Here is a 22,557-nt window from a genome sequence, read left to right as displayed (position 1 = left end):
AAAGCCACCAGGAGGATGGCCATGGATTTATGAGTGATAAAGGGTACATTTGCATAGTCAGTCACTTCAGCTTCCTCTACTCTGTTGATGAATGAGGTGACAGATATTGGACACACTGTTCCCTTGCATCCTAAAATTAGCACTGTGAAATATTGACACTCCATTGTTCATGGCCACACTATTCATAATATCCAAAATAAGGAAAAAACCTGAATGCTCATTAATAGATAAATAGACAGATGGAATGACATTCAATAACAGATCATTTAGCCTTTGAATATTTTTTAATTTTTTTATTTTTATAAGAAATATTGAATACACCACAGTAGGGATGAACTTGAAAATATTGTGCTTTATAAGGCCACAAAACACAATGATGCAAGATCACATTGATATGGTATACATAAAGTGGTGTAACATACAGCTGGAGTAGATTTATGGTTACTGAATCTGAAGAACAAGCTGCTAATCAGTGGATGTAGTCTCAGCTGTGCGGAAATAGTATGTTCTACACATCTGTTTGTACAATTACATTCCTCGGGTTGACAATATCCCTAATATATTTTTCTAAACTTAGATCTTACAGTGCATTTCTACCACAGTGAAATGAAAGCTCCCTGCTGCTCATTCCTTACTACTTTAAACCACACTTTTTTTTGTCTTTTTTCTATTAACCTAAACCCATTTCGGTTACTATTATAATATTACTTTTCTTACTTCTGCCATTGATTTTTAAGTCCCTAAGTGATGATCTTTCTGAGTCAGCTGGAGTAAGCTTCTATATTAAACATGTTTGATGATCTTGAAAATCCTTAATTTATTTCATGTACTATGCTCTGACCTAAGATCTTGGGGCAGAAAGGTGACTGAAATGAAATATGTTTTACACATGTACAAATTATTTCTGAGTTCTTGTTCAGAAGAAGAACAAAAGATATACGCACATGGTGTCAGAATATATTGCTCACACGACATGTAGTTTATGCCACCTTTCCAAGAACTGTAGATTGCAGACAGCTTAGCTTGACACCCCTCCCTTCTTTACGTTCTACAGTGCTCCAATGGTTTAACCAGTGAAAATATCCCTTGCCTGTGGGCCACTTGTGGAAAACTAATCGGATACTTCAGTTCTGTTTAGGTTCATGATTTCTTTGCCACAGTTCTGTGAGAGAAAAATCCCAGAATGGAGATAATCAATGATTAGAGTATTGTTAGTGTCAGAGGAGCAAGTGTATTATGTAGCAAAACAGATGAGGCTTTTGTGGTTAGGATGGAAGTATGACAGTAATCAAAGTGCTGCATCATTTATAGGTAGCCTCCAATGCATCTGGGTTAATTTTGTAATTAAGACAGGCAGAACAATTCAACATATTGAATATCCAGTAGTAGAGACCATAAGTGACAAGGAAACATGGATGGTTTTGCTCACAGTAGAAAACAAAGAATATAAATTTTGCTTGAAGATTGCTTTTCTGCATGAAAATAGAAAAGTAATGATCTTGAAGTGTCCCAGGTATTTTCATCCTGTAAGTCATGTACCCAAGGAATCAATCATGGGCACTATTCTATACTCATTAACTGAATTCTTGCCCTCAGCTGCCAAGGCCTCAGACTCTGGGTCTGGACCCATTGTTTTTCTGGATTGCATGCATCCATCTTCGGGACCAGCTGTAAATGTCTAAGAGTTTCTAGAACCATTTTCAATTAGTAAATCCCTATCTTCTTTATTTCTGGTGCACACAGGTGGCACAGTGGGTATTCTTGTGTAGGAGCAGGCAGAGTTATCATACTATAGGGTTCCACAGTGGTGGAGACTTTTTCCAAAAAGTTTTTGAGACTGCCATTGTATACATTCATATCCTCTACCAAAGCCCATATAAAATTTCCCAAAGGAAAAAACATAATTTCCCCAACTCCCATAATACATAGCAAAAATCATTAAAAAGGTTACCAAGTCACAGAAGAAGACAATGCAGCCACTCCTGATGAGACTAGGATTAGAGGGAAGCGGAGGAGGACCTCCCCTATCAGTGGACTTGGGGAAGGGTATGGGAGGAGAGAAGGGAGGGACAGTGGGATTGGGAGGGGGCTACAGCTTGGATACAAAGTGAATAAACTATAATTAATAAAACAATAAAAAATGAAAGTAAAAAGCTGTTAGAGACTTGTGATCATCAGTGTCAATATGCTTGAACGTTGAAAAGGTGCAGTGGTCACCATCATGTCCATGACATTAAACCATGTCCCAGTTTCAGTGTTGTAGAATATAGGCTTTTCTGCATCTGACTCTACCAGTTTCACAGGCACCAAGCTGACAGTAATATAAAAACTAATTGAAGACTTGGGATGAGGTCAGAGAAATGATACTTTTAAAGTAGAAATTCTAAATCACTTGAAGTTCACTGGTACAAATATTGAGATCAAAACAAAAGGCCCTGAGACCAAATGAAAACAAAACAACAAATACTAACAACAAACAAACAAATAAAAACCAACGACTTCAGTAAATACAATGGGCAAGTTATTTTTGTTATATGGGAACAAAACATGGAAAGGGGGTGAAGAGAAGAACAATGACCCTTACATGCCTAATTGGTATTTCAGATCTTTTAATTTACATGTGTAATCTAATTAATGGCTCACAAATTTTGAGGCATGAATATAAAAACAGCAACTGAGTTTTAGAAAAATTAACTCTATGCAGTTATCAGGTGATAGAGCAGAAATTTTCTTTTAAATAAATTGCAAAATATTCACAATCTTATTTTTGTTCCACTGATTTATACTTTCCCAAGGGAATATTGTTCAGCTTATCTAAATAACTCTTTTGCACGCATTTATGGCAAATTCAATGTAAGTGCAAAAGATCGGGCCAAGTGGATCATCACACGGTTTTAATACACACAGTAGGCCAAAACACACACCACACAAACACTACATATGATACTAATGGTCAAAGTAATTTATTTTGCGTAAATTCCAAAGACATAATTAAAAAAAATCAGTGTTGATGCTAAATGGCTGCAGTAGCAAATGTAATGTCTGTTTAATGAAATGTAAGCTAGGAATGGAATAGGCTATTCCCATCAAAATGCTCTGAGTTTATTATAGCAGATTGTTTCAGGTCTGGTGCATCCTGGTCCTTGGCCTCCCTCAACACACATATCATAGTTACTTCCTAGTGCTGATTCACAGAGGTGGTAGGCTAATTCTCAAAGAATGTTTCCCAGGTCTAGACATTAAACATTCCACATTAAATGAAGCCTGAAATATGTCCATTGTATAGACAGTAAAAATATTTTTAAATAATAAAAAAAACATGGAGATTTAATTTCTTATTTCCATTCTAAATAAGCTTGCCTAACAAGTAGAAAGACCACAATGAAGGACACATCTTAATGACTGATGCCCATTCTATTGCCTACATGGTCATGTCTTCTAATATTTTCATCTATGTTGGCTTGCAGCATGTGAGTTCAATCCAAGGAATGCACATGCCTAAGAAACCTGCAATAAGAGGCTTTGATTATGTGTATATATATATATATATATATATATATATATTGAGGCTTTGATTTTCAATATATATATAGATCCAGTGATAGTCTCCATTTCAAAAGATAAGATAGAAGCCTATGAGTGAAGACACCTACCCTTGGCCTCTTGCTTCCACACACATCTACACATAAATGTACACACTCACATACACATACATAAACACACAGACACATACATACATACACAGAGACACACACATACACACATTGTTTATTTTATGAATGAAAGTCATAATTACAAATTCTAAAATTTATTGTATATGATTTTTTTATATATTTCTAAAACATGGTGATTTAAAAAAATCAAAAGATGAAAACACGCATTCATGGGTGTATAATATGAAGTAACAATATCCCTTAGTTGTTATTAAAATATGTTGTGACAAAAAAATATTCTAAAAAATAGTGAAATCTGAAAACAAAATGTAAGAAGTGTTGAAGCCCTGAGATATAAGCAGGCTTGGTTCATCTGCATTTCTGAAAGCCAGTGAGACTGCCCAAACAGGATGACTGGCATGAGCCATGATGAATCAGATGTTGGCGTTTGTATGTCAGGGGCATTTGGACCATATTTGGAAGGAATGAAGAAGATAATGACTTGCTGCAGTTTCTGAATAATAGAGATCATGATCTTAGGGCAGTGACTATGTCTATACTAGCTGGTCCAGGCATCTTCATTTGCCTCCAATGAAGAACATTTTAAAGTCATTACAAAATTAAGGCTTAGTTCATTGGTTTAAATTATCCAGAAAAACTAAGGGTTATACTTGTCTCAGTAACTTCTCACTAGATTTTTGTTTGTTTGTTTTTTGAGCTTTTGTTTATTTGTTTGTTTGTTTATTATTCTCACTCTCCAAAATAATTTGATTTACATTCAGTACCTTGAGAGGGAAAAACTGCTTACATGGATCACATGAAAATATGAGAAACCTGGAACGTTTGCTGATTGTATATAGTTAGTCTGGCTGTGTCTGTTATTGCATGGTTTATTTGGAAAACTCAACACCCAACAGAAACCTTTTTTAGCGGACATGGCTATGGAACACTCTAGGAAAGGTGCATTTTCCTCAGAGACCCACTTTTAGGAGTAGCGCTGTAGCTAAGATCCCTTAGACCCCCTTGAAGGGCTCTTTAGAGTAAAGGAGTCAGCAAGAGTTGGAAATTTGTTATATTATAGAAAATGACTCCTGTTAGACAAGCAGCTGCTTTATATGAAATCATAGGCAGTCTTTGCCTGATTGTCCACTTTAGCATGTTATTTTCTGTGCCTGATGGTTTCTCGTGCTCAGTCGCTTCCCCAGTACTTAATGGCCTACTGGGACAAATTTTCCCTAGTCTATGTATTTAGGACAATTCTCTGACTCCAATGTGAGAAAAAGTCTTTGGTGCTTAAGAGAATATTTTCAAGGGGAGATTGAAGTTTGTACAAACCAGAGAATATCCATCCATCAAGAAAAATTCATTTCTGGTCCTTTCCCTCCATCTCCTCCCATGCCTCTCTTCCTCTTAAATTTACAACATCTGCAATAAGTATTATACTTCTACTCCCACACACACACATAATGCTTTAGTCTATTTAGTGTTGTTCATTTATATGTGGGTTTGAGCCTGACACTCATATTTGATAACCTATCAGGAGTCGTGTCCTTGAAGAAGCTTGATTATCCTTCTTTCAGCAGCCATTAATTGCTTGTAGCTCTTCATCTAATGGTCAGGCCTTGTGAAATTTTTCTTATCCAAAGTAGCATATCAGATGGTGTTGATATTATGCAGGCCTTGTTTAGGCATCATTGCTGCTGAGATTTTACTGACCTGACAACCTAATCATGTCTAGAAGACACTCTCTTGTACCAGACATCCTCTTGTCTTCAGGTTTCCTAAAGACTCAGGTATAAGGGTAGCATTACAGATGGACTAAATGGAGCTGTGTACCCTATTGTTACTTGTTTTACATGATATGATCAGTTTTAAATCTCTGTAATAAGGATAAGTATTTAGAGTGCAGTTAAGAATATTGCTGGTTTAGCAAAATGACAGTAGCATGTTCTCTGCTGGAGTCTATAAACTTTCTGACCATCTAGATGGCTAGACTTTTAATATGAGGTAGAAATGCCATCCTATTGAGTAAGCCTTAAGTCTATGTAGACAGCTGTTGGCTTTTGCCAAGATAAAATACCACTCTTGCAATATTGGAAATAGCTTTCTGGGCAGGTCATGGGTAAGTTGCTTTATACTACCTTTCTCAGTTTTCCAACAATCGACAGATGGGACATCATAACATGAAAAGTTTTCTATAATGCTAAGAAAATAACTGGGGCTATCAGATGTGAAGGGAAAAATGGGCTCATTGTTTATACATCACTCCATCAAAGTCATTTTGTCATAAAGCCTCCATAAAGATCTCTCCCCTAAGGGAAAATGCACAAGACTCTAATGCTCTAAAAGTACTCTTTCTCTTAGGAAACCCTGTCTTCCAGAAGATTGCATTTACAACATGTTGTGCAGGCAAGTTCTGAGCATTACACTGTGCTGTTTTCATCATCTGTTTCTATCTAGCCCCAGAAAAAAATGTAAACTCAGCATAACCGTTTGCATTATCTTTTACAAAACTATATTGTGTATTTTCACAAGAAAAGAAATGCAGGTAACAAATCATTGCTACAGATATAATTCATTTGCCATCAAATTACATGCCATTTATATACACTGGCCCTTTAGGTTGTGCAAAGAATCATTTATCAGGAGCCAGTAGGGGTCTATGAAGAAGCAAAAGTGTGGTCTGTTGGGGAATGTATGTGGAATCAAGAGAATGTAAATTGACCTAATTAAAATTTCTTTGAGTTCCTTCCTTAGATGACTATCTTTTTTTCTTTGCTTCATCACCTATGAAAAGAATTTGACATGTATCTAAGCTTAAGATGTTCTCTGGAACTTTATGCTAGAAAATGTATATTGGAAACAGCATTTTATAGGTGTCTGGAGCATTAACTTTATTGCAGAATTATAGAATCTAGTAAAAAACACTAACATGAAATTGTCCCAAGCAAAGCACTTTTCCTCAGGCCTTTGGATTTTCTGGCTGAGCACTTAATGGTTGGATTTTATTATTACTTTAACTCTTCCCAGAAAACTGCATGGAATCTAGAATCTATGAGGAAAAAACTGTTAGGACCAGCGCACCAATGTGGAGGTTACACGTGGGTTCACAAATCACACCGCGAGATCAGATCCACGTGGGAGGTTTATTAGGGGAAGGGGGTTGCAGAGAGACGGAGAGAGAAAGGAAGAGTAAGAAATTGGGGGGAGGGCTCCAGTTCTCTTATATGGTGGCCCAGGGCATGCGCAGGTAGTTCCAGATGGTCAGCAGGTGGTCTGGGTGTCTTCACAAATGCCTGATAACTGGCCTGTCAGGTCCCTTGGTTCTGCCTGTAGAAGTGCCTGCTTACTGATTCCAACATTCCTCCCTTTTTCTATAATTAAAAATAGGGAGCTTGGGCTGCCTTTTATAAGGTAAGTTAAAGTATATAAATTTAGGCTCATTGGAAGCAGCTCTTGGTTGTCATGCAAGAGGTTGAGAGAGAAGAGTTATAGCAACAAATGGTCAGGTTGCAAGGTTAAGAATAAGAGAAGTCTCTGCCCTGGAAAACTCAGAGTAGAGGGTTTAGGGTAGAGGGTTGTCAACATAGAGAGTTTCCAGCTATGCAAGGCAGCCGGTAGAGACAGGGGAACACTGGGAGAACCTGGAGCCGCTTGTCCTGGTCCTGAATCACACCACTTCAGCCTTTTGTTAACAACAAGTGAATAACGGGCGTAGATTCTCTTCTGGCTATTTCCTGCTGACACTGGGGGTGCTGTAGGGAGGTCAAAAGGCTGAAGTGTTGGCCAAGTCCAGGAAGAATAGGCTGCTTTGAATCTTTCCCAGGTCTGTGAGAGCACCCATGGCTGGGAGGGAAGGTGCAGGTCCAGCTTGTTGGAAGTCTGTAAGGTCAGAGCTGAACACCTGTAGCTTCTTGGAAGTCCGTGAGGTCAGAGCTGAACACCTGTAGCTGCTTTGGCACTGTTGTGGCTATAGGAAACATTTGTCTGGCAGGACACTGAAACACATATATAGGCAAAAGATAAAGTTGAGTATAGAGAAAATCCTGTAGGTATACATTGAAAGGTTTGGATTGATGAGGCTTGTACATGGGAACCTCTGTCTACCTGGAGGGACCTTTATTTACCCAGTCACTGGCAATATTTAAAGAAGGCTTTGTTTTCCATTTGTCATCAAGGTGAGGTTTGGCTATAGAAGCATGTAAACTTAGAGGCCCTGGTGCCAGCTGGCACTAGGTGAAGAAACCTAAATTTCTTCAGCCTGCCTGGAGGGACGGGCATCTGGGTGTCTCCCATTGGGGGCAGAGAAGTAGAGGAACCGTGTGGGAGAGGGGAGCTTCCCACGAGCGAGCAAGTGCATGTGGGAGTGAGGGGGGAAGGAACCCGTAGAGTGGGTATACCGACCAAGGGAGAGTTTGGCCCTAAAGTGAAAGTCAACAGAGGGTCAAACCTAGAAAATTAAGGCTACGGCTGAGGGGGGCATCCCTCTATCTCAAAAGATAGTAGGAAGTTGCCAGAGCTCTGTGGTCAAGCTTCTCCTACCAAGAGAGGTGTGTATGCCGAGAAAATGGAGTGAACTCACCAATCTATCCAGTGGTTGTATGCAATAAACAGTAGTCTGGTAGCCAGGAAAGGAAGTCCCAAAACCAGGGAAAGGGGAGGAGTCCCACCTTTTGAGATAGGCAATAAATATAGTACTTATCTGGAGTCTAGTTGTCCTGAGAGGTAGATTTAGGTGGACTTTCTGTAGCTAACAAGAATTACTTTTAAGTTTTAAGAAGGAGATTAAACTTTAGACATGTTAGTATTACAATTGTACTGTGCATTGAGAAAAAGGCAGTAGACATACATATGTGTTAGCGGCATAGGTATTTTTTAAGGTGAGCTCTGAAAAGGCAAAAGCCTTTTTTGAAGTAAAGAGAAACTCAATTGATCTTAACCTTAGTATAAGCATAGACATTATGGAGGCTTACAATCTTGAGCTTAGGACCATAATAGTGGCATAGTGGTATAGTGGAATGTTTTTGTATTAGAGTTAGATTAATAAATTAGAGTCCTACTGATAAAGGTCAAAACTCTGGACAGTCAATACAACAGTAGCAGAACAACAGGAAGAAATATTAAGCCTTTTTACCTACTTAAGATACCTTAAATCACCTTAGACCTTGTAACCTTTATAACTTGCATTTACCAACCTTAAAACATTTTTGAGACCCTCAAACATTTATAAGTTGTATTACCAACCTTAAGACACATTTTTAGACTCTCATATATGTATAACTTACGTTTGCCAACCTTAAGGCACTTTTTAAGACACTCAAATATGTGTAACTTGTATTTCTATAACCTAAACTTCTTTTATCCTTTGACCCTACATAAGTTATATATATTTTATCTAGTGATATATCTTAAACTGATTAGTGAGCTAACAGTGGATCTAATTGTCTGCTACCATGAGCTTAGCATAGCCGTAAAGGTGATCAGAGACCTGAGAAGGGTAAGTTATGAGCTAAATAAATATACCGATCTATGTAACAATCAAAATGACAGAGATGACTAGTTAGTCCATCACCTAGGCAGTGTCCCTGGCTCCTGGGGTCTCATAACGTCATGAGCAGAGGTGGTCCAGCTAGGCACAGAAGATGAGACTGTTTCTGTGGAGAAAGAAACAAGTTAATGGCCTCACCTCACCTTTAGCAACGTGAAACATTGACTCTCCAGGTGTCCACAGTTTTGTCCACAGTTTAGGCTGGGCCTTAGCAGTCGGCAAGTTGAGACAGTATTGCCCAGTGGTTAGCATACCACAATCCAGAGTCGAAGTCATCTGTTGTGAAAAGCTTAAGATAGCCTGAATATAACTCCATTTTGAAATAAAGATCTTGACTGGGAGCTAAATTCAGGTACCAGGAAATATCACAAAATGTACACTTGGCAGAAAACAAAGTTAACTCTCCTAGCAACAGCCTCCAGGAAATATAACAGAATAAATGCTTCATAGGAAATAGAGACAAACTTCCTGGCAATAATCAATAGGAATTGGTTGAGAATCAGGTGGGAAAATTCTCCCCAATGTTTCAGATATGGTTTAGAAAAATAGCCATTGTGATTATATGCCTTAGCCATTGTGATTATGTACCTCAGAAAAGGGCACCCTGCCCTGCTAAACTTTACCCAATTCTGTAACGCCAAGGCTTGTGCCCCCTGCTTGCTGCCATGGAAACCCCCTGCTCACAGACTTTCGGTTTAAAAATTCTGTTCACTCAGAATTCGAGGTCCCACTTCTCTACTGCTGCACCAGTGAGACTTGGGTCCCGAGTTCGATCGCTCTTGTAATAAAGCTCTCTTGCAATTGCATCGAGTCATCTCCTGGAGGTCTCTGAGGGTCCTGTGAACCTGGTATAACAGTCATTGTGCTCAAATCTTCTCGGAGACCTTGGGGAGCTACTGTCAGGACTTTGGGACTTTCTGTCACAATAAGCTTACACATGTTAAAATGCCATACTCCTCAGATCTCTGACAAGCTTGAGGGTGTCTGAATTACTTTGTCTTTATTATCTGCTCTAAACTGTGTCCAATAAAATAGAATGTTATCTAGAACCATATTTTAAGTAGATTTATAAAGGCAACTTTAGTTACCCATCCTAGGCTTAACCTTAAACCTAAACAAAGAGACTAGGTAAGGCTCAACTGTAGTATTTAGCATGACTTTAAATCTGCTCTTTCTGAAATAAAATCAAAGCAAATATTTTAATCAGATACTGTTCATAGAGAGGCTAGCAAATCTTGCTGCTCCTACCAATTGAGACCTAAACAAAGATGATCGCAAACTCATGGCTCCACCCTGTTTATCCCTAGACCAACATGGCGGCTGGCCACGTGTAACTGAACTCAGCTGGAAGCCCTAAACAAATATGGAAGCAAAACTACAGCTCCATGCTCTCTCTATTGCTGAACCACCATGCCAGCTAGCCACGTGTTAGCACAGGCTTTGACTGACAATACCAAACATAGCCATTAGGTGTTGCTGATGATACAGCAAACACTGTGGAGCATTTACAATTTGCTTGATAGGCAAAGCAAAGCAAGTTACATTAATACAAAAAGTTCTGAAACTGCTAAACTCTTTCTCTAAAATTACTTCCCTGTAGCAGACAAGATGGTCCAAGGTCACATAAACTCTAAGGAACTTAGAACAAGCTTTAAGGAAATTGGTGAAACTTCCTCTTTTCTTTGTCTCAAGGTAAAGATCAGGGTGGAAACATGTTTTTCCATAAACAAAGCAGCTTAACAAACAAACAGCTCTCCACAAAATACATTGTAAAAACTGCAATCTTTTTAATTAGTGCAAACCACATGGCTTAGTTTTATTTAGTAAAATTAATAAAATAAACACCAAAGTATTTTATTCTCCCCCAAAGTATCGAGAAACTTTCAAATTTTTTGTTAGACTACCCAAGATCATTTTTATACCAAATGCCTGATAAACTTTAAACATTTTATAGCCTTAAACATTTAAACATTTTTAAAACCCGTTTTTGCAATATCAAAACAAAGTACCCTTTTTGTAGAAGTCACAAGGCATAACCATAATCTTAAAAGTCAAACCCAGATTTTAAAACCAGAATATACCAGTATAAACAATTTAATTTTTAAAACCAATACCAATTTAAAATAAATCATCCTTTTAACCTAGAAGGAAATGAGAATTATTTGACCAAGGTTTCCTTTTTTTTTTTTTATTACCCATACCAAGATGGCAGTCACATTATAACCTACATGGTAAAGTCAAGAGCCACTTTATATACCACGTGGTAACCTATACATATGCGTATATAGAGCTTATAAACACATAGGCACACATTTTAAACAAGTTTTATGAGGCCTTTTAGAACAGAAAACAGAAGGTAGATACAAACAAATACTGCACAGAGACACTGAGACAAAAACATTAACCAGCTGACCAAATTTTCCTTTAGGGCAGGCCGAACATACTGATTCCTCCTGTATTAGGTGAATGAGAAAAAGGCCCTGATGCCCCAGTAAGAAACCAAGAGTGGGCTGTTGCCCCAGCAGACACCCAGGGGCACTCACTGGGACCAGGCATACAGATTACCCACCAAAATATTGAAAATACTGATGAAGCTAGGGGCGTCCCCCTGAACTTAGGCAGCTGAGACCACTTTGATCACATCTTGCTACACAGATACAGACACCTGGAGCTCTGAGGAAGTTTTAGAACAGAGAACAGAAAGTACTACACATACAGACATTGCACAGAAACATTACACTTACAGCTGGCATAAAAACCTCTGGGTCAGGTTCCTGGAGTCTTGGGGTCCTGGGACGAGCCCCCAAAATGTTCTGCCCAGTTTACAAACCCCAAAAGAACAGACTCCACTGTAAATACATGAAGTTTTTTTTAATTATTATTATAAATTACAAGCTGCAGCTTGGGCCTACACAGCCCCACCACCAAAGCGGTGGGAGTCCAGCACGCTGCACCCAGGTTAGTTGGGTGATTTAAAGATTTTGCTCCATCCCTGCATGCCCAAGGCAGGGGTGATTCCTGCCTGGCAAGCATCTATTGGTCAAAATGCTACATTTTGAATCGATTGGCTATAAGAAGTTTCCCAGACCATTAATGACCAGGTGTCCCTCCCTAGGGGGATGGTCCAGTTTCCTAGCAACTGTATCTCTAGTGGGTGGGGAAAGAATGCAAGCAGTGAGGTGGCTCTTCCCTCAGGGCATTACTAGATTTTTTTTTTTACAGTACCTACTTTAGGTCTTAATTTAAAATATTGATAAACAATTTGTATGTAACAATGAACCCCTAAATAGAACAGTATAAAGCAATTTAATAGTCTTATATTTTAAACCAACTCAATTTGAACAGATATTTGTAACTTTGAAATTTTATTATTATATAAAATTTATTTTGAAGCAGGATGTGAAATGTAACCTTGCATTTTTATAAAAAATTCATACCAACTTGAAATGAGGCCTAAAAGACAAGATAAACAGTTAATTATGGTTAAGACTTATAAATGTAACCCCAATGAGAAAATTATAAGGATTATATAAAGCATTTGAAAATATATGAGTGGAATATAGGAATCAGGATGAGAGCTTTTAAATAGAAGCCACTTGGGAAAGGGGCAGAGGGATGGCGCTGGAAAAAGGCACACGGGAGGCGGGGCCTCTTTGCCAGAATTAAAGATTGCGCAGGCAATGTGGAAGCCTCTGATGAAACCAAGGTCATGCCCATTTCTTCCCAAAGCCAAGATGGCCACACCCAGGGATTTTCGTGGAAATTTTAAAATTTGCAAAACTCCCTACCAAGTTTTGAAAAGTCAATTTTAATGCTATGTGTCTCAGTGTCTCAGGGCGCTGTCGGCCGCTGAGACTGGCACCACTCAGGCTGTTTACCTTGTTGAAGACCCAGACCCAACCACCTGTGGCTGAGCCGGGCATGGTGGGCGGCAGGCCACCCGGGCAGGAAGCAGGAGGAGTGAGGTGGTGGTGGCAGGGTGGAACTTTATCCTCTGGGTCAAAGGCAGAACTCCTTAGATTTAGTTTTATGGTTAGAAGGAGTTTAGTAGGAGAACAGAGAGGAGTTTTAGAGCAAAGGAGAAAGAAAGCATGGGTACCTCTTTTCCTTTACCAGTTTGCTGACAATGTTTGAGAATCCGTAAAATACTGGGATTTAACGTGCCGTTAATCAGCAAATTTGGACCCTTACCTAAGAGTATGTAGGCCAGGTTTTATTACAGAGGTGTATGAGTTTGGACTGGGGTTGTAGACCCAAAGTCTTAAAACTTTTTAGAATACATCCTAGTGGAGAAGCTGAGGAAATAAATGGTGTCATATGGGCGTTATCCACTGGGGAGTGAAAGAGACAAGGCCTTTTAATGACGTCTCAGATGAAGGCAAATCTTTAGAAAGATTGGTCCGGTCTTGTCCAATATCTCGTCAGATTTTGGCCAGGGACCAAGGCATAGTGCCCTGTAGCATGGCCGAGAGAACACGGTTTTGCCTAGCTAGGGCTTTCAGCAACAGCAGGTCGAGAGACTCAGTGAGCAAGAGAGAGAAATAAACCATGTGTAGACAGAGAAAGCTCTCCTAGGGTAAACTAAGGCCCTAATAGAGGTATGGTCTAGCAAAAGAGCAGTCGGGAGGTGCCGGACTCTCATTGGTCACTCACCTCTTGTCTAGAGAAACGTTTATGCTGACCAAAAGGGAAAGTTACCAATGTAGCCGGTGTTGGATGACTCTGTAGCGAACTGGTAGCAGGAAAGTGAGTCTCTCAGGTGGATTTGGAGAAAAAATAGGTCTCCAGAAGCTCCGGTGGGTGCCGGCATTACCCGCTTGGTGAACTCACTGAAGGGACCTATCCTGGCCAAAACACACCAATGTTAGGACCAGCCCACCAATGTGGAGGTTACACATGGGTTCACAAATCACACCGCGAGATCGGTTCCACATGGGAGGTTTATTAGGGGAAGGGGGTTGCAGAGAGAGGGAGAGAGAAAGGAAGAGTAAGAGAGTGGGGGGAGGGCTCCAATTCTCTTATAGGGTGACCCAGGGCATGCGCAGGTAGTTCCAGGTGGTCAGCAGGTGGTCTGGGTGTCTTCACAAATGCCTGATAACTGGTCTGTCAGGTCCCTTAGGGCTGCCTGTAGAAGTGCTTGCTTACTGATCCCAACAAAAACACTATGTAATAACTGAGTAGGTATAAATTTTAAACTGACACCACACTAATATGGTCACAGTGGTTGAAATGTATGGTTTTCTTCCAAGTCATTGGTTGAATTTCTAATCTCAAAGTAAATATTAGGTGTTGGAACGTCATGATAGCAGAGCACTCATGTCTGGGTCCATGGCCCTCATGAAAGAGAACCAAGAGAAAACATTTTTCTCTTCCACTATTATACATGAGTACTTAGACTTTAATTTTTTTGGTTAATATATTATTTAGAAAGAACTTTGTGGTTATTATTTTGAAATATCGGTTGATTTTTTTTATTAAAAATGGAAAACAAATTGACGGTCACTTTGTTTCCATTTTAATAATTAAGGATTACACAATCTCCATTTAGTATATAAAATAAGGGAATAATAAAATAGAAAACCTTAGCCTATCACAAAGAAAGTAGAAATTGTAATCATTATTTAGCTTGAACTATTGCATAGCCTCAATATCAGATGCCAAATTTCTGTAATAGAAGTTATCCTCAGATTCAAGTTTTTGGCATATTTAGCAGTAATGAATGAATTTAAGTTAAATTCTTTTTGTAATATCCATTGCTATGTTTGTGAATGTAAGCACCAAAATCCCAGTTAAGGCTCTTCAGACAGTCTTTATTATCCTCAGGCATTTTAATTTAGTTTGATCAATTTCCATTTCCAAACCAACATGAATTCAGACCTTATGATATGCTTCTAACACAAAGTTGAGGTTTAGGGCAGCATAGAATTAGAGGATGTAATTGGTCATAGCTGAGTTGAATTAAGAATGAAATTCCTAAAAAAGGAGACTTTTTAGAACTGAAGCTTAGGATAGTAGTTCTTTTTCTATTTGACCTATTACACAGGTGTTTAGAGGGTCATATAACCATCATGTAAAGTTTTTTTTTTTGTTTGTTTGTTTTTTTGCTTTTCTCACTCTGTTTTGGTAACCTTTACTTTTGAATGCTGCAATAAACTATGTGGCTGCACTATGTATGGTGCCTTCCAACTCATTAGAAAGCCTGTGCATTAGCAGAGTGAAGCCAGGATATAAAAAAAATAAGGCTGTGAAGATAGAAAGTATTTTGAATCAATTAATTTAATGACAATAATTTATTTCTGTTTCTGAATTAGTGCTTTCTGTTTGGCTTGTTCTACCTAAATATAGAAAGTACTTCATTGCACCATATATTGTTTGGAAGTGCTTATTGAAATCTTTTTAGTGCATGTCTATGTTTTTCTAAAACTTATAACACAGAACTAGAAAAATGCCTTATAATGCTTCATAAATTAATTATTGATAAAAAATAACTTAATATAAAATTATATAGACATACAAAACTTTCAGTATACATGATATTTATAAATGTCAGATATAAATTATTTGTTTTTCAATTACCAATTATATAGAAATCTTCTGTTTCTATAGAATGCAAATCAATTTGGGTTTGGCCCAACTTAATATTATATTCTCTGGTGGTTTAAATAAGAAATGTCTCCTTTAGAATCTTATATGGTAACACTTGTTTCTCGGTAGTTACTGCTCTTTGGGGGGTATGGTAAATTGAATGACAGTAGTCCCTATGGACTCATAATGTTTAAATACTGGGTTCCCAGTTGGTGGAGTTGTTTGGGAAGGACTAGGAGGCGTAACCTTGTTAGAGAAGGTTTGTCACAGGGGCAGAGCATTCCCAGTACGTCTCTACTGTCCTGGTATAAGTTTTCAGCTGTTCCTACCACCTTGCCTCTGCTACACCATCATAACTCTAGTCCTCTGAAACCACATTCAAAATTCAATGCTTTCTTTTATAAGTTTTATATGTTATGTTGTCTTCTCAGCAATAGAAAATTCATTAAGGCAGAGAGGGTATGAATCCTTTAGGAAATGCAGCATTCCTGGAAGAAATATGTCACCGGGAACAAGCTTTGAGGTTTATTGTCTCATACCACTTTCTTTTTTGACTCTCAGTGTTTTGCCCTCATTGCCATACCAGGGCTTTCTTGATATCATCATGGGTTTTATAACTCTCTGGAACTTGAAGCCGAAATAAACCCTTTCTTATTTAAGTTGCTTTGTTCATGGCGTTTTATCTCAACCACAGAAAGGTAGAGCAAAGTCAGAAGTTTTAATCCACTTTCCTGTGCTTTTTCTATATTTCATAGCATACAACTAGTAAACTGCTCCATAATGACCCAAAGATGAAAATAGCAACAGGAAAATAACTCAAAATATAAATTTGTGTAAGGATATGTGAAAGTGGCAATGCAGGTGAAATACTCGAGTGAAATTACTGTTTTTTCAAAGCCCAGTTGACTAGGAAGCTTCTATTTCTGTATAATATTAATCTATTTCATTTTGAGCAAAATTTATGTTTTATCCATTAACACAATATTATATTACAACGTGTACACTAGAGAAAGAAAAAAAATAACTGATTTGAATCCAAAATTTACTTAGGATGAATCCATTCATTATAACAAATTTTGTCTTACCTAAGGACTATAGAAATTCATGGATTGTATAGAGACAGACTTACTCTAAAGTACCTAAATGAAAGTGTTACTTTGATTCAAAGCTTCCTACTTCCTTCTTGCTCATACTCCAACCAAGTACCAGGCATGGAGAAAACCTAGAACCTAGAACCACTGCACAGATGTAGTCCATGGCAGTTTAGTGTCCAAGTGGGTTACATAGTAATGGGAAGAGGGACTGCCTCTGATATAATCTGATTGGCCTGCTCTTTGAACACCTCCCTTTGAGTGGGGCGCAGCCTTACCTGGCCACAGAAGATGACAATGCATCCACTCATGATGTGATCTGATAGACTAAGATCAGAAGGAAGGAGAGAAGGACCTCCCCTATCAGTGGGCTTGGGGAGGGGCATGCGTGAAGAAAGGGGAGGGAGGCTGGGACAGGGAGTGGAGGAGGGAAGGGCTTATGGGGGAATACAAAGTGAATAAAGTGCAATTAATAAAATAAAATAAAATTTAAAAAGAGTGGATAAAAGCTTAAAAATCTCAAAAACTCCCTCATCCCTAGTACCTACCATGACCTCCTGTGATTCACAAATTGATTTTCTGACTTTATATCTACAAGACACAGTGGGCTTTTTTAATACTATAATTTTTCATAAGCTGATGAGAAGGGGGATGATAAATGAGTCATCAACCTACAGTTACCTCCAAGTGGGCTTTTAAAAAGAATGCTACTGTTCTGAAGTCATCTTTATTTTAATGGTATTTTACTACCCGTTGCTTTTCAGGGTTTTCTGAAAATTATATTCTTTTCCTTAGCAGTTATCAAGCCCTATAGATTCATTTTTCCTGTTGAGAATGAAGTTATTGTAGTACATAGATCTAGAATATGAGGCACGGATAATTTTGCACTAGCTCATATTCAAAGACAAATAATGAATTATAATTCTAGCTTATGGCAACAAATTACTGTTTAGGGAGAACTTTCTAAACATATAAGTGATACGAGACAGAAATAGTATTCTCGAAATAAAAGCCAAAAAAATAGGAGGTAAACTTTGTAACAAATATTAAAGCTTTCTATTTTTATATATATATTTTTGAGGTACTTCTTCACGTGGGCACATGGGTTAACTACAGAAAGCAACCATTTGGAGAATGTCACAATGAATACATATTTATTAATTTTTATTCACTCTTCTCTTCAATCTGTGTAAAATAGGAAACAAAACAAAACAAAACAAAACAAAATACTCAAGTCAACTTGAATTTCAAGACCCTCCTACTCTTTGCCTCACAATTAATCACTTAAAATCAGAGGTGAATTCTGCTTTGGTACTTTTTCCTCAGTAGACACTTTCAGAGGCCCCATGTGGAAGGCTCCTATCTTGTTCTTTGTCTTCTCCTGCTTCCGATAATACATCCTGTTCACCCTTCTAAATGAGGATTAAGCACCCAAGGTCCTCTTAGTTGTTTAGCTTCTTTAGGAATATACATTTTAGTATGTTTATCTTATGTTATATTTCTAATAGCCACTCATAAGTGAGTATTTACCATGTGTGTCTTTATAGCTTGTGTGCCTTTCTGTTTCTGGGTTACCTCACTCAGCTTTTCTAGCCTATCCACTTTACTGCAAAAACATGCTCAAATATACAGCAACGACATTTGCTCATCTATATTCATAGAAGCTTCAGTCATAGTAGCCAGAATCAGGGAACAGCCTAGATGTCCCTCAACCGAGGAATGGATACAGAAATTATGGTACATGTACACAGTGGGATACTATCAGCAGTGAAAAACGAGGCATCAAAATTTTTGCAGCTAGAATAGTTGTGAGGCACATGTGTGAGTTCTGGGGACTGAATTGAGGTCCTTTGCAAGAACAGCAATTGCTGTTAACTGCTGAGACATCTCTCCACCACTCATTCTAGCGAATATTTGCTAGGAGCTGGCAGTTCACAAGTGTGAAGCTTTCAGGCTATAGAGACCCCCCTCAAAGGAGTTTCATAGCACAGATCTGAGGACACATTCATTTTTAAGATACTGAGGAACTGTGTAGTCTCATAAATGTTCTGTATCATCACGGAAGTTAATTTTAACTCAACATTTTGAGAAAAAGACAATATTGAGAAAACAAGAAAAAGGCATTTCTAGGCTGCAATAGAATCCTATATTTGACTTTAATTAGCTGCGAAAACCCTAGGCAAGTTATATTTTCACTCTGGGACATCATTTTCCCCACTTTAATGACTTCAAATGAGTTGTGTGCAAGTAGTTCGAAAAAGTTACCTCCAAACATAACATAATTTTTAAATTGTTGAGTACCCAGAGGCATGAATCCTAGTTTTTTCTCCATGCCTGCTAAGTTCAGATTTGAAAGTAGAATGTTTTTCTTCTTCCAGAAATAACTGTGATACAAGATTTTTCTCAAACAAATATAAATTTGGGCATTTCAAGCAAATTAACAAAAGTTTTATGTCTTTTGTTTTTCATATGATGGTTCTTCAGATGACAATTATGTTTAATATAGTCTTCTATTTTTAATTATATTGAGATTATAATTTAATTACATTTCTTCCTTTCCTCCTTCCAAATTCTCCTGTATACCTTTCCCAGCTCTCCTTTCAATTCGTGGTCTCTTTTTTCCATTAACTATTATGGAAAGCATAGATTTGCATATACTTATATATTTCTGAATATACCTTTTGTTTCATATGAGGTTAGTTGTATGCATGGTTTCAGGGTTAGGTGTTTGGACTGGACCAATCACTGTTGAAAGGAACCACTTCTAATCCCAGCCTTGCTCAGTGTCCCATTTTTCTTTGTATAGGGCTGAGGACTCCTGGGCTTTTCTCTCATGCAGTTTGGCGTGAATTCTGGAGCATATGTTCAACTGTTTGAAGAAACTAGACAGCTATAGTTTATAAGAGTCACATATTTTATTAACTACAACAGCTAAAATCCCTATTATTGGTACAATTTATTTTTACAAGGCCATGAACTTTACTGTGGCTTGACAGGCGACTCTAGCACAGAACTTGTGACCTACATGTGGCTTGCTGATGTGTTACTGTGATGTGATTAAAGATGTAATAGAAGGATATGGATTAAAAGGAGAGAGAAGACTAAAAGCAAAACAATATGCCCAATGCAGTTTTAGAAATTCTAGATTTAGTTACAGATTGATATTACAGATTGATATCTATCTACTGGTGCACAGAAATAGCTACATAAAATGAAACACTGAAAACCAGTGTGCATGGATGAGTCAATACTGGTCACAAAAAAATGTGTGTATGGATATATTCTGAAGCACCAAGATGAACAAGAACAAGGTGTGAAATGTGTGTACCAGGCTGCTATTGTTCATTACTCAATGTGAGTGTGATTGGGTGGGTGGTTTGAGATGCATGTAAGTCTTTTATTTCTCTCAACTTTGATTTTTTCAATTGACTAAAAAAAATGAGTTAATTTTGTAACTTGAAAAACATACACAATAAAATATAAATTAGTAGTATTTTTATTTCTTTTTTTATACATGATGGCTTGAAATTGATAAATATTGTTTCTTTAGGGTATATTATGTTTAACCTGCAGTTTAGAAAACATGTTTCACATCCATAAAAGTTGAAAAATACCTTTATTAAGTATTAAACACAAGTAAAATTCTAATGATTAAATTTATTACTCTACAATAATGAAAATTATTACTTGCTTACATTAGATCTTATTGAGTATTTCAAATGGTTTAAACAGTAGGCCAAATGAACACAATTTAACAACTGAATGCTTAAAATGTTAAAATCTTCTGTCACATTTACTTAATACTTACCATTATATCTACACTATCTTTATTTTGAGAACATATTTTCCTTCAAATAATAATAAATGTTTTATATATGTCATAAGTTCCCCAAACTCTTTTCTATCAGAAAGGAAATAATATTGTCCTAGACTGTTGTGTTTAAAGGAGAAAGTCCACACATAGGCTCCTTTGTCTGAACACATGTCCCCCAGCTGCTGGCTTTGAGGCCATTGTGGAACATTTAGGAGATGGAGCCTTGTAGGAAGTGGGAAACCGTGACAGACTTGGAGGCTTTGTAGCTCCTCTCTACTTCCAGTTCTCTGTGTTTCCTGGGTGTGGATGTTTTATGACCAAGCGACCAACTTTCTGCTACTGTCACTATAACTCCCTTGACTACTGGCATGTCTTCCCCCGCTGGAACTATAAGTCAAAAACTATAAGTCAAAACCCTTCCTCCTTTGACTTGCTTTTGTCAGGGCACATTGTAACAGCAACAGAGAAGTAATTAAGACACAGGTACATCCAAGGGACACATCCTGGATTGTTGGTAAATGCTTTGATGAGTCCCGAGATTAGGGTCCTTGCAAAGAGTACATCAGATCTTCATTTCTTTGGATCTGGCATTCCTGTATGTAGTTCTTCTTATAAGATTTCTTTTATTTTAGAATTCTGATAGGTGTCATTTTCTCTGTGTTATTTGATTTACTAGCTTTATGGATGCTACCAAATTATTGCCATTAAATTATTTCTCAGCTCTCTTAGCATTATTGACGCATTAATGGTATAGTATTGAAGTTTACTTAAAAGTAGATAATCATCTATCAGCTTCTTGTTTTATGAGGGAATGATGAGACCTTGACTGTGTCTTTAAAAGATTTGGCTTATCATTTTATATTACAATAGTGAACTTCTTTCTAATCATGATGAAAGTGCATTGTGGATCATTAATTATATCATTTGCAGTTTCACTTGCCTTACACATATTACTGTGTTTATTGCTTTCAGCTTATGTCCTGGAAAACAACATGTAACCTAAACCTTATAAAATGATATACATTTAATAGACATATAACAAAAATATGCAAATACCCATAATTCTACTACTTGCCGTGTAGGTGGAGTAGCAATTTCCTACATCTAGAAATGGGTTTCTGTGTCAATAAGCTCATCGTAATTGAAAAAAATCACAAATGCAAATGAATTTTAATTCAGTTAGCCTAACCAGTATCCTTTCTTGGCTCCACAGTTCACTACAGCATACTGTTTCATCTTTGAACCATGGCTAACTGCAGTGACTGACTTGAAAAACAGTTTCATGTTACAAACCACTAGCACAGGAGAAGAAAAAAATTAAAAAATGAAGTATAGCTTCTAAGTTTCATGACTAAAACATCATAAGGTTGAAAATCTTTAACTAGATTATGGCAAGACAGCAATCTTCTTTATTATTATTTGATAATGCAAAATTACTTGAGACACAAGTTTTATATTCAACATGTTATTCTTTAGTATAGCCAATCATGCCATATGACATTTAATCATTTTAAGCATTTACAACCCATTACATGATTTTTTTATCTATAATAAGGTACAATGTATAATTGTAAAACTCCACAAGTCTTGCACCTGTACACATAAAACATAAAATGATGTGCTTGTGTAATTATTTATACTAGAAATTATAAATAAATGTGTATATTTTCAGTAACAAAATGAATAATTTGTATAGTAATGCTGTAGACTATTAATTAAATGGCTAAAATTTGGAACTAATAAGAACTAATGTAAGTGCATTAATATGGTTAAAATTGGAAGCACATCTCCATAAAAGTGACATGCAGAATTAGATATAGTTAAGATATAAACAGAACACATAATAGTTTCAGGATATTTACATAT

Source organism: Meriones unguiculatus, chromosome 9 (assembly GCF_030254825.1).
Source record: "Meriones unguiculatus strain TT.TT164.6M chromosome 9, Bangor_MerUng_6.1, whole genome shotgun sequence".
NCBI classification, from domain to species: domain Eukaryota; kingdom Metazoa; phylum Chordata; class Mammalia; order Rodentia; family Muridae; genus Meriones; species Meriones unguiculatus.
This window is presented reverse-complemented; position numbering follows the sequence as displayed.